The 12,281-nt window shown below is 38.4% G+C and overlaps 1 protein-coding gene across 4 annotated transcripts in view; it reads right to left on the bottom strand.

Annotated features, from left to right (window-relative positions):
- The window catches only part of LOC139454232 (serine-rich adhesin for platelets-like), a 117,577-nt gene that overhangs the window by 66,805 nt on the left and 38,491 nt on the right, over positions 1-12,281 (bottom strand). The window contains exon 4 of one of the 4 annotated variants that reach the window (XR_011652448.1): positions 109-153. The exons of the other annotated variants lie outside the window; for them this stretch is intronic. The gene's annotated coding sequence lies outside the window, so the exon portion shown is untranslated. Of the gene's footprint in view, positions 1-108; positions 154-12,281 lie in introns of those variants that run through there. 4 annotated transcript variants of the gene reach the window in all.

Genomic DNA, 12,281 nt, shown 5'->3' with positions numbered 1-12,281 from the left:
ATTTTGTACTAACACAGATATCAGATTGTGTACCTTGTTTCTTGTTGCTTACTAAGAGACAGTACTTGGCAGTACTTTGCTCATATCTTTGTATATGAAAATGTAAAGAATTACCGATCTGTTAGGACTTGACTCGATGAGGTTTTTTCTGCTCTGAAAGTAAGAAAACACACTGTTGACATTGTATTATAAACATAAACCTTTATTGATGACTTTCATTATAAGCCCAAATCTCAATTGACTAAAATGATAACAAGTATTGTCAAGCCCTCCTGTTACCTAACCACTCTCACAAGACCTAGCCCACCCATTATCCAACCCCTCTCACAAGAACAAGCTTTCCTGTTATCCAACCCCTCTCACAAGACCATGTCCTCCTGTTATGCAACCTCTCTCACAAGACCTAGCCCACCCATTATCCAACCCCTCTCACAAGACCAAGCTTTCCTGTTATCCAACCCCTCTCACAAGACCATGTCCTCCTGTTATGCAACCTCTTTCACAAGACCTAGCCCACCCATTATCCAACCCCTCTCACATGACCTAGCCCACCAATTATCAAACCCCTCTCGCATGACCTAGCCCTCCTCTTACCCAAACCCTGGGATGAATGCCCCCTCTCCCCAAAGAAATTACCTGCCACAAAATTTAGATCATTGTTATTGTAAGGTGTAAAAATTTAAGGCCCATAGTTTTAAACAATTGTGGTTTTGTAGCTGAATGAATACCTAATCTTGATACAAAATCCCAGCCTCTCACCCCCACCCCCGCCCAATATTGGTCCCGTAATGGAAGCATATTATGCTTGAACATGTGAGCCAGAGCTACTGAACCAGCTGATGACAATGCCACAGTGGACGTACAAAGTAAATACATGTAAATACATACAGACATTAAAGTTCATACACTATTCACTGGGCCATAAGAATCAGCATTTCTTACACATGTCTCCAAGTAATCAAATTGCAAACTTGGACATTAGTTTATAAGAGTGAAATTTCTTGAAACCTTTTCTGGATCTATGATCAAGGAACCAAGGTACAGATGGACAGGTATAGAAATTATATCATATTCCAGTGTCTGACAAACAGTAGTATCAGATTTTGTTTTGTATAGCTGACACACTGATCTATAGAAGTATGGTAAGGGGAGGGGGAGATAGTTAAATGGGAGTTATATATGTTGCGAGTTCCATCAATGATATCAATATGCAGGTTAGGATATATACTCGCTCAACCGTTTCCATGGCACCTGGTGATGTATATCTGCATTGTTGGTTAATGCAGATTACAAATATAAAACTTGTTCAACCATTTTAATAACACCAGGTGGCATCACAATGACCTGCAATAGTAACATCTGATTTGGTCACGTTTCCACTGAACTGAGCTTTGTTGGATGTGACAAAGATGCATTTTGGAACCTGGAACAATGTAGTGTAGCCCATCATAACACCAGGCTGTGGCATTTGTTCCAACAGAATATAACGATGCTGCCATTTAAACCTTGCAACTGACACTTGTGTGCCTTGAAGAGGATTGTAGTAATATCATGGTGTGTCAAGTTAATGTATGGGGAAGGCCTGAAGAAAGGAGGTCTTTGGCAAATCAATGTCACTAACAGAACTAGTATCATAAGCAAAGCTTATCTGGAATTCAAACCTATGAGCAGCAGATCCTGGCATGACTAAGGGATGCAAATCTACACTGTGAACTACAGCAACTTACACCGCTGGGCCACCTGTGCCCCTCAACTGTCAATAATCGATGTATCATTCCTCATTGCTTCCCTCAAACAAAATCATGAATGTCAGCAACAAAAATTAATTGCTCCTGAACAGGACACTTGAAATAAATTTATGACCTTCATAAAATGATTATTTACAGTACAATCTCACTGATAGAATGACACAACAGTTACTGGAAAACTATGCGGAAAAACATGACATATTTTATAACATCATTTTGAATGATTTATTTCTGCTACAAAAAGACCCCCTTAAATACACATAATACTGGTTGCAGAGCTCCTTCATTAAGAACCGGGAAGACTGGACAAATAGGACCAACATACAAAAACAGTTGTTGGTAAACACTATGCAGTAAAATGAAACCAACATATGCATTTTGTTTCATCGCAAGACTTATGAAACTGAAGCAATTTATGTCGTAGGCCCAACACCATAAATATTCCATATAAAATGCTTGGTTTAACAGTTACGAGGGGTGTTTGAAACTGCCATACAAATGGCCTTTATTAAGTTACAGGAAGTGATACAAAAAGCACGCCATGGAACTCCGACATTGATGTAGGAAAGATTAGTACCAAAGCAAATATCAGCCATGGCAGTTGGGCAGGTGGGAATACCTAAACATTAAGGTCACATTTTGATATGAAAATAGTTAATCTACCCTTCCCTTCCCCAAGCCCTTCATCTAGCCTCCACTATTTGTAGGCGATGGTTTTAATTAGAAACTGTGATCCACCATGGTGGTCTCAGGGTCTAACATACTACATCTGGATGACTAATTATAAGACAGGCATTACCAGCAAGCTCATATTGTGCTGCAAGTTTTAATCCTTTTGAAAATGCTCATATAGTTCATTTTCTCTTGGACTGACAGTGAAATAGAGATTGCTTTTTCTCTGGATCGACAAATTATTCTTTTATGATTGCTCTGAATCGTGAGAAAGAGCTAGGGAGTTGAGGAAACGACATCCAAATCTGGATATGTTTTTAAAAGGTAAAATGAATGAGGTTGTTGGCAAGAGGTCCGAGCACCTTTCATTACTACACATGGATTACACATTCATTTATTTCCTTGCATACTCAATATCAATTTCAAATGGATTTTGCAATAAAGTTGATAAGAATAATTCATTATCATTTAAATGTGTCTCTCTCTGTATTCTGATTTGAAAGGAAATTTTGAAACCTTCGCAAACATACTTAACATTACAGGTATGACATAGTACTGGGATGTGATTTTTACAAACGAAATTAAGGTCATTCCAAAATGGAATTTTTCAAATAAAATATTAGTATCAACTGATAATGAATATAGCAGAAGTGTGTATAAAAGATATATAAGTTATTTTGATTCTATATTAAACATTCTTCCTATTTTGTATTATATTTGTGCATCTCTACATGTACAACAGAACAAAGAGTTCCACAGATCCTTGATCCAATTACTGAGTTGGATAACATGGCTGACAAATTCAGTTATAGATAAATCATACAATCATCCATCTTTTCAAAGGTCCATGTCTATTCATTAACAACAGATCGGAGCTTCAAATGAAATAATTTTATATTAATTACAGGATGGGAACAGAAAGAAACTCAATTAATACCAACCATGAGTGTGACTGAAAAGCTGGAGCAAGGAATTTAATTCAATTGTAATAAAACAGCCCCAACAGGTTTATTTCAATGACATATATTGTTGAATAGTATACACTTTTTTCAATGCGGGGCAATACAAACTACCACAAGCAATCTAGTGCATTCATCACTGCATCTGTTCCAATTATGTAAACAAACTCAGTATTTGTTGTGGTGAAGGTCTCCTTAAAATATCTGATGCCGAACACTCAGTTGATGAAAGTTCAGTTATTTTATTATTGCAATAAATACCAGTGTGGACATGTGACACCTACATATAATAACAACACCTCACACCCTCCTCTGTCTCTAGACTCCTCTATCAACTTGACCAAAGTCCACAATAATGTTTGATTCATTTTGTAAGTGACGTTGCGACAGCCATGTTAAAATTCCTATCAATCCTGGTATTGGTTAGTTGAGTTTTATGTCTCCTGTGACGTTTCCTACAACAGAACTATAGCTCTTTATAGACTGTCCAAGTTTGTGCGAAAACTACAACTTTTCGTAGCCCGAACTTGTCACTTGACTATATTTTCAGTAACTTTAAGTGCTGATGTATGCGAAGCTAACTGAAACAGAAACTTAACTTGACCCAGGCTTTGTATTAGTGTCCAATGTTGCAGACCGCTATCCTAAGTCTATGATCAGTTTAGTAAAGTTTGGGAATGTGACAGTTGGCCTTTGAACAGTGATTTAGTTATTTCCCTCCTTGTTGTACATAAGGTAGACCTAAGTGACATAGAATGTAGCCATTCACAATTTTGTGCTGACAAACCAAGGATCATAAGTGGGTCTCATTCAAAACCACTGACAATAGGATCCTGGCATCCAGGACTATTTCAATGATGGTTGGGTTTAGCTCTGCTTGGAACAGTATTCCATTCATAAAATACTGTGTCAGCTTCATGTGGGAGGAAACCACAAAGTGATGCAGGTCTTAGATGTTTACCACTTTGGTGAAACCCACAAGCATAAGTATGTTGCTGACAAACCTAGAAACATAATCAGGGGATTCCAACTCATGATCATATGTTTCAGGTGTGTCCAAGGGACGCAACTCTGCACAGCGAATTGTGGTACTTAGACGACAGGGCAACATGTGACCCCAGAAACTATTTGAAGACATCAGACAAGTGGGCCACCATGCCCCTTATTGGGAGGGAGTAAAGATGAGCCATGCATTTCCATGACCTTGAAGAACAGGACCCTAGAAGAACTGTCCAATCCCTTCAGCATTTAGTGATGACAACAGCCAGTTTAACTGTAACAAATCAAGTCTTACCAAAGTCCCAGTGCTTGTACATGACAACCATAACAGCTGTATTGAAATACAGGTGCAGAAGAAAAAGAGATATTTTCAGTGTTTCTCAACATGGTTTCTGTAGTGGTCATATTGAAATACAGACACAGTCCATAAGAACAGGCTCTAGCTGTTAAGCCTCATTCTCCATGACTAAGCGAGACATAGTTGTTGAGGTAGTTGGTGTATGCAATATTCAGCTGTGGATGGAAGTGGAGCCCACATCAGCCCTTTCCCTGCAAGGGGTCAGGTAGAAGTGTCAGGGAATACGGGACAACGCTGTACTCAAGACATGATGCCAGACAGGGTTAAGGTTGTCTCCTCTGAACCTGGCATCCCATCTGACCAAAGGAACAAGGACCTGTGGAATACATGTCGGTCTCATTCAAACACAAAATGAAATAAGTAATCAAGTAGTTAAAAAATTCACACAGGAATAAAAAACAATAAACTTCTTTTCATTGTCTGCTTATGTTATAAACACATCCCCAGGGTGTATTTTCTTGGTCTAGGCTAATTCTTTGTTAGAAATGTGTCAAAGGAATATATTTGTAAATTACCAACATAGGATTAGATGAACAGACATTTTTCTGGTGAACTTGAGAGTTAAACATACTTGGTAGCTCATTTAGCAATCAGATACCAATCTAAATGAATTATATAACATCTATTGCATGTTAAATCAACAGGCTGCAAACTCATGATAAACTTCTTGTTTTTTAGTTGATCATACTGAGTGTGTGAAATGTTTGAAATTAGGACAAAGGGTTCCACCAAGCTGACGTTACATGCAGTATCAAAGCCATTAAAGTGGTTTTATTGCGTTAAAGACTTAGAGGTTGACTACAAACAGCATTGTAGCGTAATTACAGGCTGAAAATAAGACCTTGAAGTTTCTTTACTGAAAGTGTAATTATCCTGTTCATGCAGCCTGTAGATATAACAATATCTCCAATGACAGTAAGTGCACATGATTCATTTCTCATGTAAACTGACAACAACAAAGTACATCTGTACATTCATGACCATCAGCCAGTGAACTACTCAAGCTAAGAACAATCTATGCGCTGTCCTTCAGCAATTTTCATCACCATATGGGCCACAACAGCGTCCTTGTGGCCTGATATTCTTGTGCATGTAAGACAATTCAGTGGGCCTTTACAATATATGCTACTTTAGCTTACACAAATTAGATTTTCATAAAATGCATATTCTGAGTGACACCTGGTTTGGCTGGTACCACTTTTTTTGTGAGCAAGATAGACAACTTGTTACTGTACATTAATACAATGTGGAGGATTTGGTCTACCAGAAGAAAAAACCTAGCTCACATGGCTTCATCCGACATTTTTGTTGTTGACCGTACCACATGTGCATCTGCATAATGCATCACTTCTCTTTCTCATTACACTGTACATATACTGACAAAATCCTCCACTTTTTCTTAGTGCACAGGACACAAGAACTGAATACAAAAACCACGACAACAACAAACCAAGCCATCAAGGTTGTTCCAATTTATCCATTTTTTAATCATTTCTTATTTCATTACGATGAATTTGTGGGGATAATAAATTGGAGAATAATATACACATAGATTAAACATTTTGATAATAGAACATACATTTATTTCAAGGTCTTCTGTTTTCAATGTTTCCAAGTAGATGTGTTAGTGTTGCTGTGCATAGTTAGATGTTATTGAAGATTTTGCCATTTTTAATTGTTATTTAAATGAGGGATACTTGAAAAAAAAAGTTCTAAATGTAAAACTTCTCTGTTCTTAATCATGAATTTTCATTGATCAGTGACGGATTATTGTTTTCAAACCAAAATCAATCTTAAACTTTTTAACCATTTCCCAAAACTAGGTGACATGATGTTTGTTTGTTTGTTCTTTTACGCCGCACTCAGCTATATGCCAGCTATATGATGGCAGTCTGTAAATAATCGAGTGTGGACCAGACAATCCAGTGACTGACATCGTGAGCATCGATCCACACAATTGGGATACGATGACATGTATCAACCAAGTCAGTGAGCCTGAGAACCCGATCCCATTAGTCGCCTTGTACGGCAACCATGGGTTGCTGAAGATGAAGCTGGATGACATGAAGCTAGGTGAAGTGAAGCTAGGTGACGTGAAGCTAGGTGATATGAAGCTAGGTAATATGAAGCAAGGTGATATGAAGCTTGGTGACGTGAAGCTAGGTGACATGAAGCTAGGTGATATGAAGCTAGGTGACGTGAAGCTAGGTGACATGAAGCTAGGTGATATGAAGCTAGGTGATATGAAGCTAGGTGACGTGAAGCTAGGTGATATGAAGCTAGGTGATGTGAAGCTAGGTGATATGAAGCTAGGTGATGTGAAGCTAGGTGACGTGAAGCTTGGTGACGTGAAGCTAGGTGACGTGAAGCTAGGTGATATGAAGCAAGGTGATATGAAGCTAGGTGACGTGAATCTAGGTGATATGAAGCTAGGTGATATGAAGCTGGTGATGTGAAGCTAGGTGACGTGAAGCTAGGCGACTTGAAGCTAGGTGATATGAAGCTAGGTGATGTGAAGCTAGGTGATGTGAAGCTAGGTGATATGAAGCTAGGTGACGTGAAGCTAGGTGACGTGAAGCTAGGTGATATGAAGCTAGGTGACATGAAGCTAGGTGATGTGAAGCTAGGTGACGTGAAGCTAGGTGATGTGAAGCTAGGTGATATGAAGCTAGGTGATATGAAGCTTGGTGACATGAAGCTTGGTGACATGAAGCTAGTTGACGTGAAGCTTGGTGACATGCTAGGTCACATACTGAAACCATCTAATCTGCAGTCAGGCAGGTCTTACCACTAGGAGGGACAGATGTTATTTCACCTTAAATTAGGTTGTATGGAGGGGAGAAAATGTTGCTCCACTGAAATTTAAAACAAGTGACATAATGAACAACGTTTTAACTTTGTTAACCTCTTTGCTTGTGTTTTACAATTCAGATGAAATTGACATCTGATGTTTCTGATGAAACGGTACGATTGAATTCATTGGTCTATCAACCAATGTATTAACATCTCCATGTATCGCACTGACAAGATGACAGGGACAACTTGCCTAGGCTTAATGTACAATCAAACTACCTTTAACGATAATCTTCAAAAACTACATTAAGCATGTGAAACTGCTGTACATGAACTCTGTACCTGTACAATGTGCCCTTAGACGATCATTTAGCCCCAGAACAAAGGTTATCTTATTTAAAAAAATATACCTACTAACGACAAAATAAAATCCAAGTGGAGCCCAGGACAATGCTTAACTTCCGAACTGAGACAATCAAGACTTGCCAAATCATTCTAGACTTCTGGATTCCTTTTTTAACATATTCTCTAGAGTCTGGGAGACAGACTAAATGTGCCCTCAGATCAATGACATGGGTAATTTCAACATCTGCAATTACAGCAAGTGTATAGATTTGATCATTCTGTACAGTCATGAATTCTTGCAGACATTGTTTTTGTGTGAGGATGGCGATCCACTTCCATAAATGCTTTCACCTACAAATCCACCGTATCATGGTCCCTGACTACCATTACATAGAGGGTGGTGAAAGAAGCACATCGTTAGAAATGTAAGCTCCCATGTCAGGTGGTAATTAGGCCTGTTACTAATAACACATATGGAAACGACTTATTGATCAAAAATCAATTACATACTGAAAGCACTATTGATCTACAATTAATCACTTTGTCAATGCCTGCACTGTAGTTACCAAGCTTGTTAAACCTAACTTGACCTCCGACCCATTGACCTCCAGAAAGGGATTTGATTGGTCTAAATCAACTCACAAGAAACCTTATGAGAGATAAATTGACAAAGTAAACTTCACTGGTACTCAAGGGGCAGAGGAAACTTATTACTGATGTAGAAGAAGGTTACAGACCAAAACATTCATTAAATCTTTAATTGCCATATTCAACAAACTTATTTCCATATCACAAGACTGGGTAATGTACTGTCAGATCTATACATCCGTGGTTCGTCTGACTAAACATACACCTGATGAAGCTACTTCATGCAGAGTTATTGACAATTTTTAGTTTGCATAATTTTATTCATCATCAGTACCAATGCATTTGGAGATATCAGGACTTATTAAGGCACATTCAACACACAAGCACTAAGAGTGCTTCCAAAGTTGAATACTAATTAAGCTAGGAGATGTTTCTTCATACATATATTTGTATACATATATTTGTATGCTGTTGTTACATAGTGAGTTGATGAAGTCGGGTTGATCTTCTGGCTTCCAGGATCTTGCTAGTAAGCACTGGGACAACCATGCTTCCAGAGATTCCTAAGCTATAACAAGCAAGCAAACACATCTAGGATTGTCCTAGCTGAAGGCATGTGTAATCCCCCAAATCCCCAGGTTAGTACACCTGTCTGGGTGACCATCATCACAAACAAGCAGCTAGATGACTTATTTCTTAAATTTACTATTTCAATGCTATGGATATACAGAAAATCTAAAGTAAGAAAAATCACAAGTTTGAAAGAGTATTTCAGTCATATCACAGCATGTCAGATTAATGTGGGAGGAAAGCCCAATGCAGTGCAGGTCATAGACTCAAAGACACAGGTATGGTACGAACAGAACATGGATCATCATCAGGAAGAAGTGGACACATGGATTCAAACACAGCATCAGCAGATACTGGCACATCTAAGGCAACTTGGCCACATGGGCCCCCCATCAAGAAATGAATGAATACTTTAAGTTAACTAGCACGCATGTGAGGAGGAAATGTCCACACATGCAGCCACACTTTATCCAATCCAGGTGTGGCAGGAACAGTTGTTAAGGGACGAGGGAGACCAATGTCAGCCTAAACTATAACATGATAATAGGCTAGCCTCAGACAGAGCTCCAGGGGTAGCCTACCTGATTTGTATTTGGAGGGAAGAGGGAGACCAATGTCAGCCTAAACTATTACATGATAATAGGCTAGCCTCAGACAGCTCCAGGGGTAGCCTACCTGATTTGTGTTTGGAGGGAAGAGGGAGACCAATTTCAGCCTAAACTATTACATGATAATAGGCTAGCCTTAGACACGGCTACCAGGGGTAGCCTACCTGATTTGTGTTTGGAGGGAAGAGGGAGACCAATGTCAGCCTAAACTATTACATGATAATAGGCTAGCTTCAGACAGAGCTCCAGGGGTAGCCTACCTGATTTGTGTTTGGAGGGAAGAGGGAGACCAATGTCAGCCTAAACTATTACATGATAATAGGCTAGCCTCAGACAGTGCTCCAGGGGTAGCCTACCTGGTTTTTGTGGTTGCAGGGAAGATCAACACATCAGCCTAAACTAAAACATTATGAAAATAGTCTATCCTTGAATCAAATTCCAACATGAGCCTGAAGAAAGACCTGATACTGACCAGTCTTGATGAAGTAATTCCTTGTGTAATACATCTGCCCTGTAAACTACAAATAAAACACTGATTAATGAGGCACTGACTTCCAGGAAGCCCTGACAATACATTTTCCTTGTCACGTCTTACTGGTCTACTCCACCTGCATATAGCTATTGGTTCTTACTCATCATAAAGGAAAGAAAACAACTGGTGCTTAATCAACATAAAGGAAAGAAAACAACTGGTGCTTACTCAACATAAGGGTAACAAAACTCTTGGTGCTTACTCAACATAATGGTAGGAAAACTATTGGTGCTTACTCAACATAAGGGTAACAAAACTCTTGGTGCTTACTCAACATAATGGTAGGAAAACTATTGGTGCTTACTCAACATAATGGTAAGAAAACTATTGGTGCTTACTCAACATAATGGTAGGAAAACTATTGGTGCTTACTCAACATAATGGTAGGAAAACTATTGGTGCTTACTGAACATAATGGTAGGAAAACTATTGGTGCTTACTCAACATAATGGTAAGAAAACTATTGGTGCTTACTCAACATAATGGTAAGAAAACTCTTGGTGCTTACTCAACATAATGGTAGGAAAACTATTGGTGCTTACTCAACATAAGGGTAAGAAAACTCTTGGTGCTTACTCAACATAATGGTAGGAAAACTATTGGTGCTTACTCAACATAATGGTAAGAAAACTATTGGTGCTTACTCAACATAATGGTAAGAAAACTCTTGGTGCTTACTCAACATAATGGTAGGAAAACTATTGGTGCTTACTCAACATAAGGGTAAGAAAACTCTTGGTGCTTACTCAACATAATGGTAGGAAAACTATTGGTGCTTACTCAACATAAGGGTAAGAAAACTCTTGGTGCTTACTCAACATAATGGTAGGAAAACTATTGGTGCTTACTCAACATAAGGGTAAGAAAACTCTTGGTGCTTACTCAACATAATGGTAGGAAAACTATTGGTGCTTACTCAACATAATGGTAGGAAAACTATTGGTGCTTACTCAACATAATGGTAGGCAAACACATGGTGCTTACTCAACATAATGGTAGGAAAACTATTGGTGCTTACTGAACATAATGGTAGGCAAACTCTTGGTGCTTACTCAACATAATGGAAGGAAAACTATTGGTGCTTACTCAACAGAAGGGCAGGAAAGTATTGGTGCTTACTTATTATACCGTATTTTCTTGAGTATAGTGCGCACCCATGTATAATGCGCACCCACCTCTAGCGGATTCAATATTTTGGAAAAAAAATATTTCAAAAACCAAGTGCAGAAATTTTTTTACACAGTACCCCTTTAGCGAAGTCCGGCAAACGAACGGGTGATGAGAAACTTGGTCAGTTAAAATTCGAAATTTGAGATAAAAAATCACCAGACATGTTGATTTACCGTTTAAATTGTATTTTTTTTCTGCTGGGCATTGAATTATATCCAGGGATTAAGATTACCTTGTGTATTTTCTCGTAAACTAAGCCAGACAAAGCAATCAGCTGTACACACATTTTCTTGGAATCTACCGGTGATTCGGTAAAGACACACCCAATGATATAACTTTACAGGATTTTAATGCAAGGATCGGCAAAATCTATCTGAAACTATTTTTTTATCAGGAATAATATATTCCAACTTCTTGTTAATTTAGATGCAGCTTTTACTAAACATATTTAAAATAATAATAACCCTAAGCGAAGCAGCTGATCGCTATTGCCGGGTATTATTTTTTACATGGAACCAGTCTGACCAGTCACCGTCAAGGCTCCTGTGCACGTGATCGCGTGATCATGAGAATTACGTGTTGACATAGAATTGTCCAACAAAGACAAATATGACTTTTGACGAGTCACATTATGGCATTTATGATATATGTATCCATTCTCTGTCAACAAAAGTTCGTTTCAAGGCGTCAATATTGGTAATCTGACCGTGGTTGCTGTTAATAACCGTGAGTTGTGTGATCTTCCGATCGCTTCAAACACGATTTTGCTGAAATTAATTAAAACAATATTAAAGGGAATTTTGAATAAAATTAATGAAATAATTTACAAACATAAGTCCAGATATACAAAGAACACTTTTTATAGCCAGACAGTGTAATTACATGATTAATTTGCATACTTCAGTATGGATTTGTTGACATGGTATTTCCGGTGTTATA

The sequence above is a fragment of the Haliotis cracherodii genome, unplaced genomic scaffold, assembly GCF_022045235.1.
Source record: "Haliotis cracherodii isolate W230 unplaced genomic scaffold, xgHalCrac1.p SCAF_10, whole genome shotgun sequence".
NCBI lineage: Eukaryota > Metazoa > Mollusca > Gastropoda > Lepetellida > Haliotidae > Haliotis > Haliotis cracherodii.
This window is presented reverse-complemented; position numbering and strand designations above follow the sequence as displayed.